Source organism: Scyliorhinus canicula, chromosome 20 (assembly GCF_902713615.1).
Source record: "Scyliorhinus canicula chromosome 20, sScyCan1.1, whole genome shotgun sequence".
Lineage (NCBI taxonomy): Eukaryota > Metazoa > Chordata > Chondrichthyes > Carcharhiniformes > Scyliorhinidae > Scyliorhinus > Scyliorhinus canicula.
In genome coordinates, this window is record NC_052165.1 from 49134699 (window position 1) to 49157941 (window position 23243).

At 46.4% G+C, this 23243-nt stretch overlaps 1 protein-coding gene across 1 annotated transcript in view; it reads right to left on the bottom strand.

Moving 5' to 3' along the window:
* Window positions 1–23243, bottom strand: part of LOC119955064 (beta-1,4-N-acetylgalactosaminyltransferase 3-like) — a 259756-nt gene that overhangs the window by 235241 nt on the left and 1272 nt on the right. The window lies entirely within an intron of this gene.

Sequence of the window (23243 nt, forward strand, 5' to 3'; positions counted from 1 at the left end):
ACTAGGGGTCACGAGTTCAAGGTGAGAGGGGAAAAGTTTAAGGGAGATATGTGTGTAAAGTTCATTACGCAGAGGGTGGTGGGTGTCTGGAACGCATTGCCAGCGGAGGTGGTAGAGCCGGGCACAATAGCATCATTTAAGATGTATCTAGACAGATACATGAATGGGCAGGGAGCAGAGGGATACAGATCCTTAGAAAATAGGCTACAGTTTTAGATAGAGGATCTGGATCAGCGCAGGCTTGGAGGGCCGAAGGGCCTGTTCTTGTGCTGTAAGTTTTCTTTGTTCTTTGTTCAACCGCATCAAGAAGCCACCCAAGCTCCTTCCAGCAGCCTGCCAGCTCCTGGACTATAACGGCAATGCCATCAAAGCACTGGGATCCTGCCATCTGCTCGTCTCCAACAGGAGAATTCACACAAGGTTTGAAATTGTCAAGCCAGACAGGGCCTCCCTGCTCGGCGCACAGGCATGCAAGCAGCCAAACCTTGTGCAGCGGGTCTACACAATGACCTCCCCCAACGTGGATCTTCAGGCCGGCATTGACGACATCCTCGCTCAGTATCCGGATGTGTTTGACGGATGGACACTCTGCCATATCGGTACAAGATCCTGCTGCGGCCTGATGCCACGCCTGTGGTCCACGCACCACGCCACTTCCCGGCTCCACTGAAGGAGCGCCTGAAGGACCAGGGCATCATCTCCAAAGTTACAGAACCGACTGACTGGGTCAGCTTGATGGTATGTGTAAAAAAGCCTTCGGGGGAGCTGAGCATCTGCATTGATCCCAAGGATCTCAACCAGCATATAATGCGGGAACACTACTCCATCCGGACGCAGGAAGAACTAACAAGTGAGATGGCACATGCCCAGTTTTTCACAAAGTTAGATGCGTCACATGGATTCTGGCAAATCCAGCTCGATGAGTCCAGCAGAAGGCTCTGCACCTTGAACACACTGTTTGGCAGGTACTGCTGTAATCGTATGCCGTTCGGCATCATCTCGGCCTCGGAGATCTTCCACAGAATCTCAGCCTCAGAAATTCTATGGAAGATCTCCGATAGAGATGGAGGGCATTGAAGGGGTTCGTGTGTATGTGGACGACGTTATCATGTCTCATCATGAGCACATCTCTCGTCTCCAGCAGGTATTCTGCCATGTCCATGCCAATGGCCTCAAGCTGAACAGGTCCAAGTGTAGCTTTGGCATGACGACACTTAAGTTCTTAGGTGACCAGATATGTCAGCAGGGTGTGCGCCCGGACCCAGACATGGTCAAGGCCATCGAAGCCATGAAGACAAGAAGGAGGTGCTTCGCTTCCTAGGCATGGTAAACATTTTGGGCAAGTTTATCCCAAACCTGGCCTCACACAGCACGGCCCTCAGACACCTGATGAAAAAGTCTACAGCCTTTGAGTGGCAGGCAGCTCATCAAGCAGAGTGGTTGGAGCTGAAAGCCAAGCTCACCACTGCACCTGTATTGCCATTTTTTGACCATGACAGCGAAACAAAACTCTCGACAGATGCAAGCCAGGACGGCATCGGCGTGGTGTTGCTCCAGCGCGATGACACCTCATCCTGGGCACCGGCTGCCTACGTATCACGGGCGATGACACCCACCGAGCAGCATTACGCCCAAATTGAGAAGGAATGCCTGGGCTTTCTCACTGGAATTCTCAAGTTCCACGGTTATGTCTACGGCCTGCCGACGTTCACCCTCGAGATGGACCACAGGCCTCTGGTCCACATTATCCACAAGGACCTGAACGATATGACGCCCCGGCTGCAGCGCATCCTCCTCAAACTCAGAAGGTACGACTTTGAACTCGTGTACACACCTGGCAAGGAGATTATTCATCCAACAGATCGAATCACAGGTGCAGCTGTGGGCCAGAAACCACCCGGCGTCGGATGAAAAGGTGATCTACTTTCGCGACGAGACAGCCAAAGTCCCTTTTCTGCAGCGTGTCATGCGCAACCTTGCCAATGGCTGGCAAAAAGGGCAGTACCCTCAATTCTTCAATGTGAGGGATGACCTGACGGTGGTTGATGGTATCCTCCTCAAGCTGGACCACACTGTTATTCCACTTAGTCTCCAGAGCTTGGTGCTCCGGCAAATCCACGAGGAGCATCTGGGTGTCGAGAAGTGCGGTACAGAGCCAGGAAAGCGGTCTACTGGCCTGGGATTAATCAGGACATCTCAAATATGGTCCTCAACTGTCTGACCTGTCAACGCTTCGAGCCAGCACAGAGCAAGGAGACCCTTCAGCAGCACAAAATTGTGACCTTCCCATGGTCTAAGGTGGGCATCGACCTCTTTCACGCCAATGGTCGTGATTACGTGTTAATCATTGATTATTTTTCCAACTACCCAGAAGTCGTGAAGTTCTCGGACCTCACATCCAAGACTGTCATCAAGGGCTGCAAGGAGATGTTCCCCAGGTATGATATTCCACTCACTGTCATGAGTGGCAACGGTCCTTGCTTCAGCAGCCAAGAGTGGTCAAGATTTGCCCAGTTATATCAGTTTCATCACGTCACTTCCAGCCCACATTACCCCAAGTCCAACGGGAAGGTTGAGAAAGGGGTGCACATAGTGAAGCAGCTCATCTGAAAGGCCTCGGATTCTGCTTCTGACGGCAACCTTGCGCTGCTTGCGTTCACAGCAACATCTCTGTCTACCGGCATGTCACTGGCTCAACTCCTGATGAACAGGGACCACGGAGGTGGTTTTGTTGTTAGTGGAAATGAAGATAGCAGTTAAGAGTTATTGTGTTGAAAATAATTTGCATTGACAACAACCAGTGGTCCACCAGCAAGGCCTACATCACCTTGTTCAGGCCTCAAAAGGCTGAATGGCCTACTACTGTTCATATTTCTTTTGGACTCGTTTTTTAAATCAGTGACTGAATGACACTAGAAATGCACATATATCTGATGAGGAATGTGCTCAGCTTCATAATGCTTCGTTAAAGGATGGCCAGCATACGTACCACATTATCCCGTTCTCAGATAATGTTCAGTGGGGACACCCCAGTGTAGTTGACGATTTACACATCTATGACACAAATACAACAACGGTTGCAGCAAAGAAGCACTTGGGCATCACAAAATGTTGAGCCAGAACAAAATATTTTGTTTAGTCATTAAGTCCCTGAAAATCATTGTATGAATTAAAACATTAAGCCGTATTACCTGTCTCTTGATGATGAGTAGAGTGGTGTCACCTTCCTTTCCATCAAGGTCATGGGAACATCTTGTGATGGACCCCTTCGAACACAGGTAAATGATCTTGATTGTAATAGTCTATTACTCCTGATGGCCAGAACTCCGGCAGCTGCAGGGTTTTGAAGCAGTGATTACATCACTGAAGGAGATATTTGCAGCACATGGAATCGCAGCCTTTGCAATGGACCACAGCTTTCCAGTGAATACTTTTAAAGAGTTTGTGGCACTGAATGGATTTATCCATATTACCTGCTCACCAAAGTACCCTCAAGCTAACGGTGAAGCTGAAAGAGGAGTGTGTGCAGTGAAAAGCATTGAAGAAGAACGATAACTTTAACTTACATTTCTGAGCTATCGTTCAACTTCACTCCCCAAATGGTTTAGCACCACAGATAACAGAGGACAACTCGCTGCTCTCCCACACACATTAATGCAACGTGTACAAGCTGATGGCTTGGACAAGGTGATGGGGAAAGAGGATGAGTATCATTCCAGTCAGAAGTGGAATTATGGCAGACATCACAAAACATGCATCCTGCCAGACTTCCAACCAGGAGAGCCAGTTTGGATCGAAGATCAAGTGATTGAACACTCCTTCAATCCTACTGCATCCAGATAATGGTATGGTGAGGCCAAACAGACATGCACTAGTTGCCACCTAGCACCAACCTCCTACAGTCAAAGCTGGTATCTACATCAGTGGTGCCTAACAGGTGTGCCGCAGTACACTGTGTGCCCCCCACCCACCCCCAAAATCATTCACAAGGGTCTGATCAACATACAAAATCTAAACCCACACATGTGCCATTCTTGGCCGGTGCATGCGCAGCACTTGGAGCTGTTGACCGAGTTGCACCATGCGCAAAAAGCTGAAAACTCAAAAAGCATGTTAAAACCCTAGGAGGAGGAAGGAAGACAGGGAGAAGTTGAAAAAACAGAAGGGAGATAAGCACGGGCTGGGTGGAGGTTGCAGCTGAAGACAACATGGCTGATGTTCGGACCCCTGCTGCGACGGCCCAACCATCGACGGAGGAGCTGATGCAAGTCATCCAAGAGGGCTTTGCCAGATAGAAACAGGACTGTCTTGACTCGATAACGAAGTCGATCGATCGGCTGGAGCGCAGGCTGGATTCCCAGGATCAGACGATTCAGAAGCTGGAGAAAGCGCTGGTAGACCAGGACGAGCACCAAACAGTGGTCGAGCGAGAGGTGGGGATGCTGAAGGATTAGCAAAAGAGGCTGTTGGAGAAGGTAGAAGACCTGGCGAACAGAGCTCGCCGGCAAAACTTAAGAATTGTCGGTCTCCCTGAAGGGGCTGATGCTGGTGCGTTTGTGACGAGTATGTTCCAGAAGCTTCTGCGGGAGGGGGGTTTCCCCCCGACCGTTGGAGGTGGACAGGGCGTACAGGGCGATGGCGAGGAAGCCGCAGCCGGGGGACCCCCCACCCCACCCCCAAGGGCAATGGTTGTCCGGTTCCACAGATTTCTGGACAAGGAGTGTGTTCTCCAGTGGGCCAAGTATACGCAGAGCTGCAAATGGGACAATAGCATATTGTGTGTCTATCAGGACCTGAGTGTGGAGGTGGCCAGAAGGAGGGCAGGCTTCAATCAAGTGAAGGCGATCCTGTTTAAGAAGAAGGTGAAATTTGGGCTACTGTACCTGGCGCGTCTTTGGGTTACGCATGAGGACCAGCACCATTATTTTGAGTCGCCCAAAGACGCGATGGACTTTGCCAAGAAGAAAGGGCTGGTGCTGAACTGAGAACCTTTTGGTACTAGGTTGTAACTTTGCTGAGTTTGTTTATATGTTTGGTTGTCGTTTTTCTTCTGCTTTTAAGTTTGGGTGAAGATTTGGGGGGGGGGGGGGGGGGGGGGGGGGGGGGGAAGTAAAAGTTATTCGGTTCTATGGGATATCAGTATTTTGGTGCGGGTGGCTGGTGGGGCTTTTTACTTTTTAGTGCTTTGATTTGTACGATTGGGGGAGTTCTTTGTAGGTTTTTCATTTTGGGTTGTCCCCTATGGTAATTGGGAGATTGTTTGGGGTCGGTTTGATGAGGGATGTGGTTTCGATGGGCGAGGGGGAGTGGAGTAGGGAATAATAGGTGGGAGATTTCTTGGCGCCGGAGGCAAGGGCCACCAGGCTGGCTAGGTGAGCTAGTCTATTGAAGCACAGTGGGGCGTGTGTATATGTTCAATATATGACAGGGGTTAAGTTACAAAGTGGTGTTGCGGGGGGGGGGGGGGGGGGGGGGACAGAAGGGAGTTACTCTGCTGATGAGGGAGGGACTTCAGTTTTGGGACAGAGAGGGGGTGGGGCTTGCCAGGAGGCGGGCCGATGGAGGCACAGCGCATGGGCTGGAGGCGGGCCCAGGAAAGGGGATGACTGATCGGCCGGGGGGGGGGCCTTGCCCTGCCAAATTTCAGTTATTATTACTGGGCGGCCAACATTGATATGATAAGGAAGTGGGTGGTGGGGGCAGGGTCGGTTTAAGAGCGGATGGAGGCAGCTTCAAGTCGGGGTACCAGCTTGGGGGCGTTGAAAATGGCACCTCTGCCGATCCCGCCAGCAAGATACTCCACCAGTCCCGTTGTGGTGGCGGCTTTGAGGATCTGGGGTCAGTGGAGGAGGTATGTTGGAGCAGTGGGAGCATCGGTTTGGTCCCCAATATGTGACAACCCAGGGAGCTTGGATGGGGGGTTCCGAGTATGGCGAAGAGTGGGAATTGAGTGGATGGGGGACCTGTTCCTGGAAGCGAGCTTCCCTAGCTTGAGGGCGCTGGAGGAGGTTTGGGTTGGCAAGAGGGAACAAAATCAGATATTTATAGGTGCGGGACTTCCTGCACAGGCAGGTATCATCCTTCCCACTCCTGCCACTAAGGGGGATCCAGGATAGGGTAGTGTCTAGGGGATGGGTGGGGGAGGGTAGTGTCTCAGACATCTATAAAGAACTTATGGGGGCAGAGGAAGCGCAGACCGAGGAGCTGAAGCGTAAGTGGGAGGAGGAGCTTGGGGGAGAGATGGAGGATGGCTTGTGGGCGGACATGTTGAGCAGAGTCAACGCGACCGCTACATGTGCAAGGCTCAGCTTGATCCAATTCAAGGTGGTCCACCTGGCCCACATGACAGTGGCCTGGAAGAGTAGATTTTTGGGGGGTAGAGGACAGGTGTGTAAAATATTCTGGGCGTGTCCAAAACTTAGGGGATATTGGCAGAGGTTTGCGGACGTCATGTCCAGAGTATTGAAAATAAGGGTGTCAATGAATCCAGAGGTGGCGATTTTTGGGTTGTTGGACGACCCGGGAATTCAGGAGGAGAAAGAAGCAGATGTTCTGGCCTTTGCCTCCCTGGTAGCCCGGAGATGGATATTATTAGCTTGGAGGGACTCGAAGCCCCCGAAGTCGGAGACCTGATTAACCGACATGGCGAGCTTTCTCAGCCTAGAGAAGGGGCTGGTTTAGCTCAGGGGCTAAATCGCTGGCTTTTAAAGTCATTGTTAGGGTTTGCCCAGAGGTGGCAACCATTCATCGACTTCTTTGCGGATAATTAATCGTCAGAAGGGGGGGGGGGGGGGGGGGGGGGGGGGGGGGGTGGCTAGGGTAGCGTAGAATAGAGGGTTAAATAGGCAGGTCTTGGGAGAGATGGGAGTCAGTGTTTGCACTATGTTTATTGTTCTTTGTACATTGTTTTTATACTGTTGCTGTTTGTAATGCCAAAAATAGCTCATTAAAATTGTTTGTTTAAAAAAAAAGAAAAAACAGAAGGGAGGACAGAGAGAAGTTAAAAAAAATAAAGTTGGCAGCAAGGGAAGTGGACAGAGGTACAAAACAGGATCCAATAAAGTTAAGGAAAGGAGAAACAGGCTCCAATAAGAGAAAGGGCTATGAGGTGTGAAGTGCGCTCAGGAGAATCCCCAGTAGTTGAAGAGACCCCAAAAGAAGCCCCCAAGATCCAAGAAGGCAAGGGAAGGTTTGTAACTCCATTCTACTGGGCAGTCGAAGAGCTGAAATTGCGCTTCTAAAGTTGATACTTGAGGGAATTCATTGTGTGCTGTGTTGTGTTTGACCACACCGTTTGCCCTGGAGAAGTTCTTTGAGAGAAGTGAAGACTCCAACTCTGAATCAGATGTGGCTAAAAGAACAGAACCTCAGAAGCATCATTTCAATACAAATCACTATTCACTCTCGAGCGAGAACATCGAGCAAGTATTTCAGGCGCCTGAGACAGCAAACGTAAAGCAAAATCAACCCATGATGCTGCGTGTGCCGGTTTGAAAAAATGCGCAGGAGGCGGGTTATCTGGTGGCTGAGCTTGTAGGGAAATCGAAGAAGACATATCATTATGTAAACCCTAACACTGCCGGTGTACAAAGGAATCAAGAGAGAGCTGATCTTGCCAAAGAAATCAGCAAATCTCCTCCTTCTGATAATACAATCAAACGGTGTATTGACAAAATGCCAATTGGTATTAACAGGTACTTCAGGAGAAATTAGTAATGAGCGGAAAATTTGCCCTGCAGATTGATGATCCCACAGATATAAGCAGACACTGTTAGCTCACAGCCATGAATGTCAGGTATGTTGACGGGGATTCTATCAAAGATAATTTCTTTTTTTGCAAAGGATAGCCCGGTCATGCGACCAAAGAGAAAATCATTTGAATCACAATCGCTTATCTGGAGGAAAACAGTTGTAACCAGACCAGTGCAACAGTATCATAGAATTTACAGTGCAGAAGGCGGCCATTCGGCCCATCGAGTCTGCACTGGCTCTTGGAAAGAGCACCCTACCCAAGATCAACACCTCCACCTTATCCCCATAACCCAGTAACCCCACCCAACACTAAGGGCAATTTTGGACACTAAGGGCAATTTATCATGGCCAATCCACCTAACCTGCACATCTTTGGACTGTGGGAGAAAACTGGGGCACCCGGAGGAAACCCACGCACAGACGGGGAGGATGTGCAGACTCCACACAGACAGTGACCCAAGCCGGAATTGAACCTGGGACCCTGGAGCTGTGAAGCGTTTGTGCTATCCACAAGGCTACCGTGCTGCCCTACCGTGCTACCGTATCTGGACAGACGGAGCAGCCTCTGTGACAGGAAAAGTCAAAAGATTTGTGAGTAAGGTGAAAGAGCAGAATTCTGACATCCTGATCAGCCACTGTATCCTGCACGGATACAGTGAAACACGGTGAAACCCTTTTGCAAAAACAATGCCGCCTGCGTTATCTGCAGTATTAGACTAAACAGTGAAAATTATGAATTATGGGAAGTCACATCCTTTGAAATTGCATTCATTTACAATTTTGTATAAAGAGATAGGAGGGCAAGTACAAGGGTTTACTCATGTGCACAAAAGTGCGATAACTGTCTCACTCCACAACTTGACCCATTATCTAGGCTGACACTCTAGCGCATTATTTAAGAAAATGTTGTGTTGTGCTGTCTTTCATATGAAATACTAACATGCAGGCAGGGGCTTCAGTTTAAGGTAAATGTAAATGCTCCCATAGCACTATTCAGAAGAGGTGCAGAATGTTTATCTTCTACCTTATCAATTCTCCTTCAATCACAAACCAAAAATAGCAAAGCTTCTCATTTGCCTAACTTGCTTTTAGTGGGACCTCACTATGTATTTTCATAACAGTGGCTGAAGTCAAAACAAAAATGGAGAGGAAACACTTTGGGGCTTCCAAAAATGCAACAACGGTCTTTTGTACATGCAAGTTTATTATAGGAACTAGCATTGAATATGCATTATATTGGCATTTACCACAATCAGTCATTACTCTCATTCCATTGCCAGCACTCTAAAATCATGAACAGACATTAATTATATGCCCCACAAACAATCGAATGCCATTACTAGCTTCTTGTACTAACAGTATAAAATAAATGCTTGAAAACAATAAATTAAGAAATGCAATAGCTTCACCTGGTCCCAGGATGCATTTTCATCTGGAACGATAAACATAGTCTGTCAGTACGCTGTTTGATCTTTCCCTCCCACAGCCCTAGGTGTGTCTGCACTGAGATGAACTCAGTCAGTGCAGACCTGAGATTAAATTAGGCAGCTTCCTGCACTGAATGGTAGGTGCTGTGCTTGGATAACATACTTACAAATTCAGCAGCACACAAATACATAGTCACTCAAGAATTAAAACTGACTTGGTACAAATGTTGTTCATTGGTGGCTTCAACTTTTGCGAATCGGAGTTCAAAATCAATGAGCCAGGTATGTTGGAAAAAATATCCAAATAACACATGCAGTTATCTTTCTATACACTGGCCAGCAAATTGGGGAGGAAGCGATTCCCTGTGAATTGCTGATCACCACAAGTTGCTAACCTATTTGGTGGCTCCTATGTTTGCAAAATCTGATCTCCACTACATTTACTCATTGATTGCCATGAAACTCAGATAGTCAGGTATGAAAATTAACAGCAAAAAAATTATTAACAACAACCAAACCCCTGCTTTACAGAAAATGAATTGCAGTCTCATGCCTTCAGACTAAATTGTTTTTGAGGTTCTAAATGGTTCATTTGCAACCATTTTCTTTCTCTCACCCGCCTCCTTGCTCCTCCCTCTTTTTCAGTGCATCATTTGATTAACCAGTCCACTGGTGGTCTTGTTGTTCTCCAAGGTCCCTATTACCCTCGCTGCACCATTTGCACTTCACGCTCCCAGCCACATTTCTCCAATTAAACCAGATATTCTTCCATCAGTTTTCCATTTCAGGCCAAAAGATTGACAATTGAATTTGAGCAAGATCTTCCTGCCTTTACGCAAAGGCAGCTGCTACAGGGTAGAAGCAGAGTTCAGATGAACCAATCATACAGGCAAGATGAAGAAAACATTTTGAATAAAATGTTTGGCAGTAGGTTCAGTTTGAGGAAGGTAGCTCAGGATTGCTGAGCATGTGTTGACTTAGAGAATACAATTAGAACAGAGTCAAAGGGATCAGCTAGCCACCCTCCTGGGTGGTTTAGCTCACTGAGCTGAAATCGCTGGCTTTTAAAGCAGACCAGGCAGGCCAGCAGCACGGTTCGATTCCCGTACCAGCCTCCCCGGACAGGCGCCAGAATGTGGCGACTAGGGGCTTTTCAGAGTAACTTCATTGAAGCCTACTCGTGACAATAAGCGATTTTCATTTCATTTCCAACCAATGCTAGAAGAAAATTCACCAAAATCAAATATATACACACACAAGTGCAAGACACCACATAAACCACCTGCGCGCAGCGTCACAACACAGTACTGGACTATTAACTGCTCTATTGTACACAAGCTTCCTCACACAATTCTTCATGCGAGCCTATCAGCATACCTTTCCATTCCTTTCACTCTCACGTGTATTCATGCCATTTGACACGATACCAAGTTCTACATCCTAAGCACTAAAGACATTTTGTCTGAAATCCTGCGGCACATGCCAGTATATCATGCGAATCACGTTCATGTGTTTTGGTCCTGTCCGAAGCTGGCGGATTATTCGAAGGAGGTTTTTAGGGTAATCTCTAAAGTGCTGCCGTGAAACTGAACCCGGGCCCTCGGGAGGCCATATTCAGGGTGTCGGACCAGTCGGGGTTGGAAACGGGTGCGGAGGCAGATATCGCAGCCTTCGCTTCGTTGATCGCCCGAAGGCGGACCCTGATAGGTTGGAAAGCAACCTCTCCACCCTGTGCCCTGGTGTGGCGGGGGGAACCTGCTGGAAAATCTTGACTCCTGAGAAGGTTAAGTTTGAACTGAGGGGAAGGATGGAGGGGATCTACAATTCATGGGCATTATTCATTGTGCATTCAAGAATTGGATAACATCGAACATCAGGGGGAGGGTTGGGAGCTGTATGTGTTAATGCTGATTATGAGTGATTCCTGATTCCTTTCTGTTATTTGTTTATGGTAACATGCGGGCAGTTGTTTGGGGGTTGATGGGAGGATGGGATTGTTGGTGTTAATATGGGGATTGACATTATATTCGTTAATGCTTATTGTTTATTGTTGGTGGGTGTAAATTTGGGAGAAAATTGAAAAAGGAGAATTAAAATATTTTTAAAATAAAGAGAAAAAGTGGAAAGGTAGAGAAACAGAGGCTGAGAGAGAACATTCTAGAGCTTAGCACCTAGGCAGCAGAATGCACAGGTGCCATAGTGGTCCAATTAAGATTGGGGATGGCAAAATCAGAATTGGAAGAGCACAGGTTTCTCAGAGAGTTTAGAGCTGGAGGAGATTACAGGCGTTAGGGAGGGGCAAGGTTATGGGTGGATTTCTAAACAAAGTTTAGATTTTTAACTATGGAGGCAATGCTCAGCTAGAAACAAGGACACAAGTAATGAGTGAACAGGTCTTGGTGTGAGTTAGGATACAGAGAGCCAGGTTTGTGCTTAAGCTTATAGAATGGAAGACGGGAGACCAGTAAGGAATGGACTGGAGTAGTCATGCTTAGAGATAAGGTGTGAATGAGGGTGGCAGATGAGTTGAGGCAGTACATAGCAGGTTGAAATTACAGAAATGGCCCAGCTATATGGTCAGAAGCTCACCTTAGGGTCGCATATGACAGCTTCAGACAGTGTAATGAATGCATGAATTTCAGATGTATTATATTATAGGTATTTGGTGCAGTAAGGGTTAAAAGTCTGGGTTAATGGCAGCACGGTGGCGCAGTGGGTTAGCACTGTTGCCTCACGGCGCCGAGGTCCCAGGTTCGATCCTGGCTCTAGGTCACTGTCCATGAGGAGTTTGCACATTCTCCCCGTGTTTGCGTGGGTTTCGCCCCCACAACTCCAAGAATGTGCCAGCTAGATGGATTGACCACGCTAAATTCCCCCTTAATTGGAAAAAATGAATTGGGTACTCTAAATTTATAAAAGAAAAGTCTGGGTTAATGGGTGTGTGACTGCTGTCATGTTTTTAGAAGAATCTTGGTTTGAAAGGTTGGGAGCCAGGAGTGCAATTAAAGCATCATAAAAAGCTTGGGCTAATGCAGGTTTGTTTTAAGGGGGTTCCCTGTGGAGTTAAGTCATAAGTGAACAGGTCTCCCTTCAGTTTGATAAGATGATGTCATTGCTGGGTGGAGCTAAGGCATCAGACATGTTGCAAAAAACAGGGCAGTTCCGATCTGAATGAATCTGTACCCAGACATGAAGCGGTTTGCTCTCACTGCAATTCCATTAAAAAAGAGATTAACATTCTTTAAAGCAGTGCAGACTTGTCTGAGAACAAGGGGGGGCCAAAACAAGCTGAGAAATAGCTTCTTAAGAAATACAGCCAGAGTTTCTACATGGGTCTGACAGGAGTCAGATCTTGTCTTTAAAGCATCAAGATCTCTCTTTCTCATAGGAATACTTGCTTCACAGCAAGTATTCTATGCACCATTGGTAGTTAAAGTGCACTGAGAGCTGAGATGTTTTTGTTCTTGTTGTTTGTGGGAATAGAGATAGCAGTTAATGGTATTATATTCATTTTACTGAGTAGCATTGTTTAAGGGGTAATTGTAAGCCATTTTCTCATGAGATGTGAAAGAGTTTAATATTGTGTTAGTAATAAAGTTTGTTTTAATATACCAAATCCCCATTTCTTCGTGTAGTCACTCTTTGAGCGAGATATCCTTTCCGCAGAGTCTTGCAAAATTAAAATAAAATATTAGGGTTTCTGTCCAGTATCCTAGCCACTGTTGGGGTCTGGTCCGGGATCATAATTACAGGGAGAGGGATGAAATAAATAATAAAAATTGTGGCAGCATTTGTCAGGCAATGACTTTGGTCTCCAGAAAATTCAGTTAGAGGAGATTTCAGCACAGCCAACCCTGCCTGTACTTTTTGTTAAAAATTTTTTTAAATTATCCAGAACCAGAAAAATATTACGTAACATTTTTAACCATTACTTCAGGATGTCGCCAAAGCACTTTACAGGCAATGTAGTCATAAGTTGTGATGTAGGGAACATGGCAGCCCATTTGCACACAGGAAGCTCACGCAAACTGCAGTGAAACAGTGAGGAGCTAATTTGACACAATCATTCATTCATACAGTTCAAGAGAAAACAAAGCTGGACGTGTATTCTTCCCAGCAGAAGATCAAATATTAGATCTGGTGGAGTTGCTCAGAACCTTTTGACCAGTTACTTTATAACTTGAGGATTTTAAAAAGATAATAGTGCAGAGAAAAATATGGAGGTCTTAGACAGAAGGTAATTACCATGTTAATGAACTAACTTTGAGGTTGTTTGCTCATAGATTGTTAACCATCGGCATCTTGCCTCCAGAACTGATATCAACCAACCTATCACCAGCCAACAGCATATTCAGTTTCCTGCTTAATTCGGAGGAGTCATCCTTATTTAAAATTCATGTGCAAGTCGCAGGGTGTCAAAAAGCGTCTTGAGGCAGCTTGAAATCTCAAGATCTACCGACATAAAAATGTTTTTCTTTTTAAAAAACAGGTTATTCTTTTGAAGCCATTGACTTCTTAAAATGCATCAGATAAAAGATCACGATAAATAAAAATGCGTACAAAGTCACAGAATATGAAGTTCCTTGGCAAAATAAATAATAAAATGCAGACTCTTTATTGGTATTGAAAACTATCTCATTAAAAACAAAAGATAAAACTTTTTCGACAACTGGTGCAAGGCCAATTGGCTCTAGCAGATTCTGGGCGACTGAAATCAAGAAAGGTTTACTTCACCTAAGCAGTTGTCAATATTGTTAAGTGGAATCAATGAAGACAGTAATAAAGTAATCACTGACATTGCCACCACTGCATTCACTGAGCTTCTGCTGTATAACACATCTTCAATGAATCAATGCTGGGCGTCACTCTATTGATACTTTTAGAGGGTCAGTTAGCTCTGTGCACCCGAACAGGCATGGGCGTGTGGCGACTCAAGAGATTTTCACTGTAATTTCATTGCAGTCATAATGTAAGCCTACTTGTGACAATAATAAAGATTACTCTTAGTTCGCTAGATGGCTAGTTCATGATGCAGAACAACGCCAACAGTAATGGTTCAATTCCATCTAAAGTTATTCATTCAGGTCCTGCCTTCTCAACTTTGCCCCTTGCCTGAGGCGTGGTGACCCTCAGTTTAAATCACCACCGGTCAGCTTTCGCTCTCTCTCAGAAGGGGGAAGAGCAGCCTACGGTCCTCTGGAACTTTGGTAACTTTAATTTTCATATTTGCATCAATGCAAAACGGTTGAGAGTTAAAGCAATAAAGTCATCTTGACCGGATCCCAAACTGTGAAAATGACACTTCTTCAACCCCTGTTCATCACAAAACTGTTGGCTCCCCAGGAACTTTTAATACTTTGAATGGAATGTTTTTGTTCAGCAACGCAAGAGTGTGCCTACTGTTTCTCCAAACATTGAGGATTATTTGTCAAGGGAGTAGAACTCCACATGTCAAATCACACACAAAGCTTTACTGTTGCTGCATCATAGTGGTGGTGGTCAGATTTGTGTGCAATTTAACTTTGGTCTAAGGATGCCGGCCGGCAACAGCTTAACATCAGGCTATCAATTCCAGTGGGCCTATCAGCCTATAGGCCTATTAAAGTTTTATTTTATTTCCATTCTCCAATCTTATTGCTGCTCCAGACTGCAGTTCCAAGATTCTTTTGGTCTAAATTGATCTAGAAGAGCAGAGGGTAGCAGGCAGAGTACTCTGTAGTAATTAAAAGTAGTAAAACATTTAGACCTTTATTGGTCTCCAATTCTCACTGGAATTGAACTGCAAGCAATCGGAGCATATTTGTTATATGCCTGTGTACGCTGTATTGAGGCAAAAAAAAGTTATTCATATGCTCCGCATAGTAATGGGAAACGAGGAAATGGCAGAGACTGAACAAGTATTTAGTTTTCAAGGTATAATACACAAAATATCTCAAGAATAGTAGAAAATCAATGATAGAGGATGTGATGACTTTTCTCCTCATGGAAGAATCTAGAACCAAGGTGATTTAAAATACAAGATCCTTCGTTTAGGAGGGGAAATTTCTTCTCAGAGGATCATTATACTTTGGAATTGAGTATATTCAAGACCGAGTTGGAGAGGTTTTTGATCAATAAGGGGATCAAGGGTTATGGGGCACACCTTATTTCTTTTGGTCTCATGGCCTTAAGAAAGTGGAGTTGAGACAACAATCAGTTCAGCCATGATTTTACTGAATGGCAGAGGTGGCTAAAGCAGCCGAATACCTACTTCTGCTCCTATTTCTAATATGTTCAGTAAGTAGAAATACCGTGATTAAACTAGATCCAGTTGTGGTAAATTCACTGGCAGCTTATCAGCTCTGCACAAATACGAGACGCAAGCACTTGGCACAGCGTCCTTATTCTGCTAGAACCCCATTGTGTTCCAAAAAATTATAATGCTGTCGCCATATGTACCATACTTGAAGCTTAATAATGTAAACATTGTTCACATACGACTTCCTTTATAAATTCATCCAGAAGCTGAAAGTGGAAAAAAAGAATGCACCAGTCAACAATCAAAATTACTTTTCATGGAAAGGACCGAGGTGGCAAACGTGAAAGCAACAACCAAGAGTAGAACGTGGTTGACAAACAGGTTGCTTCACGAGAAGAAAAATCATTGTTCTTATTCTCTGCCAAATACCGTCCGCTCCCAAAACAAAAATTAGGGAAGGTTTGGCAAAGCACATCAAACCTCAGGTGTTTGTTTCTGACTTCAAGGCATAATTTGTTGGAGGCAAAACATGGCGTCGTTAAAGAAATCAGACAACAGGCATGAACTTAATCACAGGCTTACAAGACATCTCTAACAGACAATTAACTCCAGAACAGAAAATAGCTTAAAAGTACAGCTGAAACTCGAATGTGGTGGTGCTCTGGCATAAGGATATGGGAAAAGACTCAAACTCCAACAAAATATTAAGCTATCCTTTGATTACTGTTTGTTTAAAATGTATCTGTCTCTATGCACAAATAAATTCAGTACAACAAAAACTTTTTAAAAATAAAGATGAATTGGTTTAATTTATTCAGCAGGTTATGTGCATACATCGCTGGAATGCAAGAGCTATCCAGCTTCAACTGAGCTGGGCAAGATAAACTTAGTTTGATGGTTCCATCTCCAGTGGGTACAAACCCACAGCATCAAACTTTCCCTTATTCAGCAATAATTCGATAAAAAAGCTTGCATTTAAAAATCACACTTCCACAAACACCCAAGATCTCAAAGCAGTTTACAACCAATAAAATACTTTTGCCATGTAGACACCATTCTAAATGTAGTAAACATGACAGCCAATTTGCACAAAGCAAACTCCCACAAACAGTAAAATGATAATGCCAGATATTCAGTTTGGGTGACTCTCGAGGTGAGTGCTACCAACTGAGCCACTACTGACAATTCACAATCTTAAATAAAGATGGCCAATGAGGGAAATGTGATATCATGGTGGTGTTGTAATTCACCGACTGACCACAAGGAGTCTCATTAGTATATAAGTGAATGTTAGAGTCAGATGACCTCAGACTGACTAGGGAGCTAGGAGAGAGGTTGCTTGTGCATGTTTGCACTGTTATTCATCTGTTGTTTTGTATATATTTGACCCACGGTTAATGTTAATAAATCGTTTAAAGCTTTAGTTACAAGTGTTCTTGTAATATAAATCAGCCCATCCGACAAGAACATTACAGGAAGTAGGAAAATTCTTAAGGGGTGCTCTTCTGAAGTTATTGCCCAGGCATATTGTTGGAGCCGAGCAAGATTTACTTGATACCAAACCCTACTCTACCCAACTAGTAACTGATATTGAATTCTATGTGTTCTATATTCCAGTGTTAAAATTTTTCCCTTGATAAACACAAGAGGCACAAAATTATTTCTAAAAGCAGAAAGGCAAGGCCCAAACCAATTGTGCGAGTTTCAAATCTTCAGTGAGAAACATTAATTGATCAGTGTTAGCAATACATTGAATGTAATTTTGCGTGTGGTGCCAAAGACATGAGCCGGAATTCTCCAATCCTGCAGCCATGTTCTGATGCCGGCGTGAAAGGTGCCGCGAGCTACTCCGGCATCAACGGGCCTCATCTGGCAATTATCCACCCCTTTCAAGGGGGCTAGTATGGCGCCGGAATGGTCGCCACAGCTCCGGCGCCCGAAAGCCGGCACATCACAGCCGGCGCACGTTCACGCATGCGCGTGGGTTCCAGTCGCCACGCTAGCCCCCGGGCAATATGGCGGAGCCCTACAGGGGTCTGGCGCAGAGGAACATAGGCCCCCATGGAAATAACACGTCTGCTGCATGGTAGATCCCGATCACGGGCCAGGCCACTGTGGAGGCCCCCCACCCACCACAATCAGGACCATAAGACTATTAGACATAGGAGCAGAATTAAGCCACGGCCCATCGAGTCTGCTCTGCCATTCAATCATGGCTGATATTTTTCTCATCCCCATTCTCCTGCCTTCTCCACATAACCCCTGATCCCCTTATTAATCAAGAATCTATCTATCTATCTCTGCCTTAAAGACACTCCATGAATTGGCCTCCACAGCCTTCTGCAGCAAAGAGTTCCACAGATTCACCACCCTCTGCCGAAAAAATTCCTCCTCATCTCTGTTTTAAAGGATCATCCCTTTAATCTGAGAGTCCTCTGGTTCTAGTTTTTCCTACAAGTGGAAACATCCTCTCCACGTCCACTCTATCCAGGCCTCGCAGTATCTTGTACGTTTCAATAAGATCCCCTCTCAACCTTCTAAACTCCAACGAGTACCGACCCAGAGTCCTCAAACGTTCCTCATACGACAAGGACGGCCCCCGCAGACAGAGCTCCGAGGTCCGGCCCTGTGGGACCATACGTAACACACGCTGGCGGGACACGGTGGGCACTCGGCCCGTCGATGCCTGGAGAATCGCTGGGGGGCACTTTCAACAGCACGGTGGCAATCCCACAGGCGCCCAGAAAATCGGCGCCGGAGAATCGGCGAGTCGGCGTCGGGGTCGGAGAATCCCTGTCATGGTCCATTAGAGTTGGGTATTGCTGGAAAGTTTTTTTTAATAAATTGAGAACTCCCCAATGATTTTTAAATAATCACTTTAGCTCAGCACGTTTTTCTTTTTTAGATTTAGAGTACCCAATTCTTTTTTCCAATTAAGGGGCAACTTATCACGGCCAATCCACGTAACCCGCACATCTTTGGGTTGTGGGGGTGACACCCATGCAGGCACAGGGATAATTGTTAAAAGTAAATCATGTTTAACCGACTTGATTGGGTAAATTTGTAAGTAATAGAGGGGGTTGACAAGGTATGCAGTTGATGTGGTGTGCACGGACTGCCAAAAAGCCTTGATAATGCTTTGATAATGCTTTGATAAACTTACCAGCAAAGTTGAAGCCCACGGAAACAAAAAGGACAGTGGCTGACTGGATGCAAAGTTGACTGAATGACTTGAAGCAGTGGTAGTGAACAGCTGTTTTTGGACTGGAGGAAGGTATCGTGCAATTTACCATAACTGCTTTTCTCAATATAACGGGCTGGTTTAGCTTAGTGTGCTAGATAGAACAAGACCAGCAGCGTGGGTTCAATTTCGGACCGGTTTACCCGAACAGGCGCCGGATTGTGGCGACTAGGGGCTTTTCACAGTAACTTCATACTTGTGACAATAAAAGGTTATTATTATTATGATGTGTATTAATGATCTAAAACTGGGTGTGCAGGACATATTTCAAAATCTACAGGTATCAAAAAAAAAATTTGGATGCATTGTGAGAAGGCGCGGGGAAAATTTCAATATAGCACTCTAGTGGAATGTGTGGACAAGGATCAGATGGAATTTAATGCAGAGATTTGTGAAATGCTTTATTTTGGTAAGAAGAATGAAGATCAGCAAAATATAAAGAGGACAATTCTGAAAGGAACGTGGGAACAAAAAGAACTGGGTACAAAATGTGCACAAACTGTTGAAGGTGTCAGGACAGGTTGTGAAAGTGGGGCAGAAGAATCCTGGGCTTTATAAATAGAGGCATAGAATACAATAGCAAGGAAATAATGATCAACTTTTAGAAAAAAAGTGGACTAAGGTGTCCAATTTTAGCACCACACTTTTAGGAAAGATTCAACGGACGCGATTCAGTGGCCTCATTGTGCTTAAGCGAGAGTATGATGAGCGCGACAAGGCTATTAAATAACGGAAGAGGCCAAAAACGAGAACTGTGCCGGGCGGCAAATCATTCGCCCCGTAGGCAAAAATCAGGCTCCCGCAGTAGCGTGACGAGAAACGATTAATCAGTACCCAATTTCCATACAATTAACGGGAACCACCTGTGAACTCCTGTGATCGAATCAGCCCCCTAGCAAGTGGTCACGTGGGCACCAATTAGTAATCCTTTTCAAAAACATGAACCTGGTGAAAGGGCTGCTGGAGGAACCTAATGAGGTGAGTAGCCATCGTCAGTCATAGGCAAAGAGCCCATGGGCACTGGGCTTGCTGTCCTTGTGCTCGGGGGAGAGGGGGTGGGCAACACCGCGCATTGGTCTGTCATGTCAACCCTTGATAGTGTGTACCCATTAAGGGGGTGCCCTTGCCTGTCAGCCCTACTGACCACCCATGACTCCCACTGCCCGCGGAAGCCTCTGGCCGTGCGGCTGAAGACTATTGCTAATGGGGAATTGGCAATCATTGTCAAATGAGCACTTCATGCATTCCAAGTGGATTCCTGTGGTCTGTGTTACATCAATCCTCCAGAGTGCTGGGACTGTGTCAGCACTGTCAGCAGGTCACTGTTGAGGGCAGGGGGCAGACAATAACCTGCAGAGAGCCGAGTGCTGGAGCTCCTCAATCTATGCCATATGCCAATCTAAACTCTGCTGATTGCTCGTTCACACCCACCACCTGCACGCAGTGTGCCTGAAGGGAGAGGGGAAAGCATGCGAGGGTACCAGGAACCCCCACATCTGGGGAGATGGGGTATGGGATTGGTGATCGGCCTGTATTACAGAGGAAAGTGCCCGAGGTGTCCTACTGATTGAGGTGAAGGTTTTTTAAATGTCTCTCACATAAGTTTCCACCACTGCCTCACGCTCCCGATGATGCCAACCCACTCTCCCGACCAGCCACACCCTCCCCACCTCTTTCCCTTCCCCAAATGCACACTTCCTCCCTATACTTACTGACCCTTGACCCCTCCCCCACCCTCCACCCCCGTGCCGTCTCAGTGATCTTTGACGTGCTTAGCCTTCCAAGCTCTACCACTGTGTCTAGGTATTTCCCAAGGCTGCAGATCAGAGGTGTAGGCAGCCAGCTTCTTACCACATTCTCTGGTCTTTGATGCCCCTAGTGGGCTACCTCTGGGGGATCTGGGCCCTGAGGACCCCGACACACTTGCTGGTGGAACATGCACAGTCGTGCCACCCCGTTCCGGGTGCGAACTGCGAGACGCAGCATTATCTGAGGAACTCGGGGAGCTGGTGGCCACCATCGCCAATCCATAGGATGGGTCCAGGTTTTAGTCCCTGCTGCCTCACGGCGCCGAGATCCCAGGTTCGATCCCGGCTCTGGGTCACTGTCTGTGTGGAGTTTGCACATTCTCCACGTTTGCATGGGTTTTGCCCCCACAACCCAAAGATGTGCAGGGTAGGTGGATGGGCCACGCTAAATTGCCCCTTAATTGGAAAAAATTAATTGGGTACTCTAAATTTATTTTTAAAAAAGGATGGGTCCAGGTTGGCACCCAGTGCCCCTTCCTCCCGGTCAGTGCCAATAGGGCCATGGGTTCTCCTCGGGGAATTGGGCAGCTTGTTTGAGCCCCTGTGTCACCTGGCTCTGCCAGATCTGGCGACTCCCCAATGTCTGCAGCACATTGTCGTTTCCCTCAGCGATGCTCCACAGTGACTGAGACACACTCTGCAGCATCCCGTCTATACCCATCTAAGACTGGGACATGCTCTTCAGCGCCTCATCTATGTCAACCCAAGATTGGGACGTGTCCCGCAGCGCTTCATCAAGATCCGCCTGGTACTGGGCCACATGCCCCAGCGAGTCAGACAGTCTACCGAGGCCGTCAGCCCTGGCCATCATTGACTGAGCCACACCTTGGACACGTCCACTAATGGTGCCAACGTCGTGTACCAGGCTCTCCACTGCAGCCACCACCCTAGCATTGTTGGCCTCAGTGCCATGCATTGCTGGCACTATCTCCTGCGACCGTAGCCTATGGGACTCCTCAAATTGACTATGGTCGTGCTGGAGAGTTCGTTGCAATTTCCCTCTGAATATCATGGCCGCACTCCATCATCTCCATAAGCTGTGGGTAAACCTCGTTCAGATGCTCAGAGGACAGGGACCCAGCTTGGTCCTGGTATCCAGCAGACCTCCAACTGCTGTCTTACCCAGGCGTTCCTGCCTCTAACTGGTGTACATCAACAACTGTGTGGTGCTCACCAGATTGTGCCCCAGATGCATGACCACTACCATTACCCACTGACGTGCGTGTCTCTGTGCTGGTGGGAATGTGGGGATTACAGCTGTGGTGTATCTATGGTTGCATCCTCAGAACTCTCCGAGGTGTTCTCATAAGAGGCAGGGAGGCCGAGGGGGGGGGCACCGCGGATGTTCCGGCACCGTCGGCTGGAGGGCAGCGGGAGAGTTTGCTCATTCTGTATGGCATTATCAACTCATGTTTGATAGTCCGTCTGGGTGGGGCCCAGTGGATCATCACCTCTTCTTAAGTGGACTAATTAACGTTGGATTGCAGTGATGGCCTCGCGGGCTGAGTGCCAGGAAGCTCGTATCAGTTTCTCTCTTGCTACCACACGCAGAAACCTTTTCACTGATTAGCACCCAAGGTCTTGGGAGGGTGCAGAGAAGATTTGACAATAGTTTGGGGGATGAAGTCAGTTCATGTGGATGGATTGGAGAAGGTAGGCTTTTCTCCTTAGAAAAGGTCGGGGGGAGATTTGGCCAAGATGTTGAAAGTCAATAGGAGTCTGGACAGAATAGAGGGACACATTTCCTACTGGCAGAATAGCTGAGAACCAGAGGACACATTTAAGGTGATTGGCAAAAAGACCAAAGGTGGCATGAGGAAAAACTTTTTAAATTCATGGAGTGATTGGGATCTGGAATGCACTGCTCGTGTGTGTGTGTGCTAGAGGCAAAAAAAGACATTTGAAAAGGGAATTTTGTAAGCACCTGCAGGCAAACAAATGTGCAGGGTTACAGGGAAAAAGCAGAAGATGGGACGAGTTACGTTGCCCTTGCAGAGAAGCAGCTTGGGCATGACAAACCAAATGGCTTGCTTTGCAGCAAATTTAATTGGTTCCTAACCAATAAATTGCTATTATGTACTTGCGCCACAGTTTTAGATTCCAAAATTACAACCAGGAGTTTGCTTTTGGTGACAACCTCAAAGGGTAAATTTGGGAACATTCTCAACAAGTTCTCATATTTTGGCAGCCAGGTAACGGATTCCCACTGGAACATTTGCCAAATGAATTTTCTTCAGGGACGGCCTTAAAACAGTGCGAACTGACTGATTAGCAAAAGCATTGCAGTCAAGCCTAGACCTGCCCCGTTACAAAAACCTAGATTCAAGTGAGTCCAGCAGGGATTGTTGCAACTTTGTTTTTATACATCATGTGTAGCTGTTCCATTTAACTGTTTTACTGTTAACCTGGGGGTAAAAGTACTGTGTTATGGCTTAAATTATTTTGTGCTGCTTGCATTCAATTGAAAAGAAGTGGGAGAGAAATCAAACAGATCTCTCCCCCCCCCCCCCCCCCCCCCCACTCCCGCTGCAATTTACAATGAATGGCAAGGGAAATAAATTTTGTGATTTCCCTCCTTCCCCAAGTGTTTCTTGGGTGAGTTTGCAAACCTGCCTGAGGAAAACATTATGCTAATTAGGATCCTGACTGACTGCCCGACCAAAACTGGTCAGCCTGCACAGCGCATGCTTTGAGCAATTATTCCAGTCCTTCAGCATGTGAACTCGAAATGTTAACTGTGTTTCTCTCCCCACGGATGCTGCTAGGCCTGCTGAGAT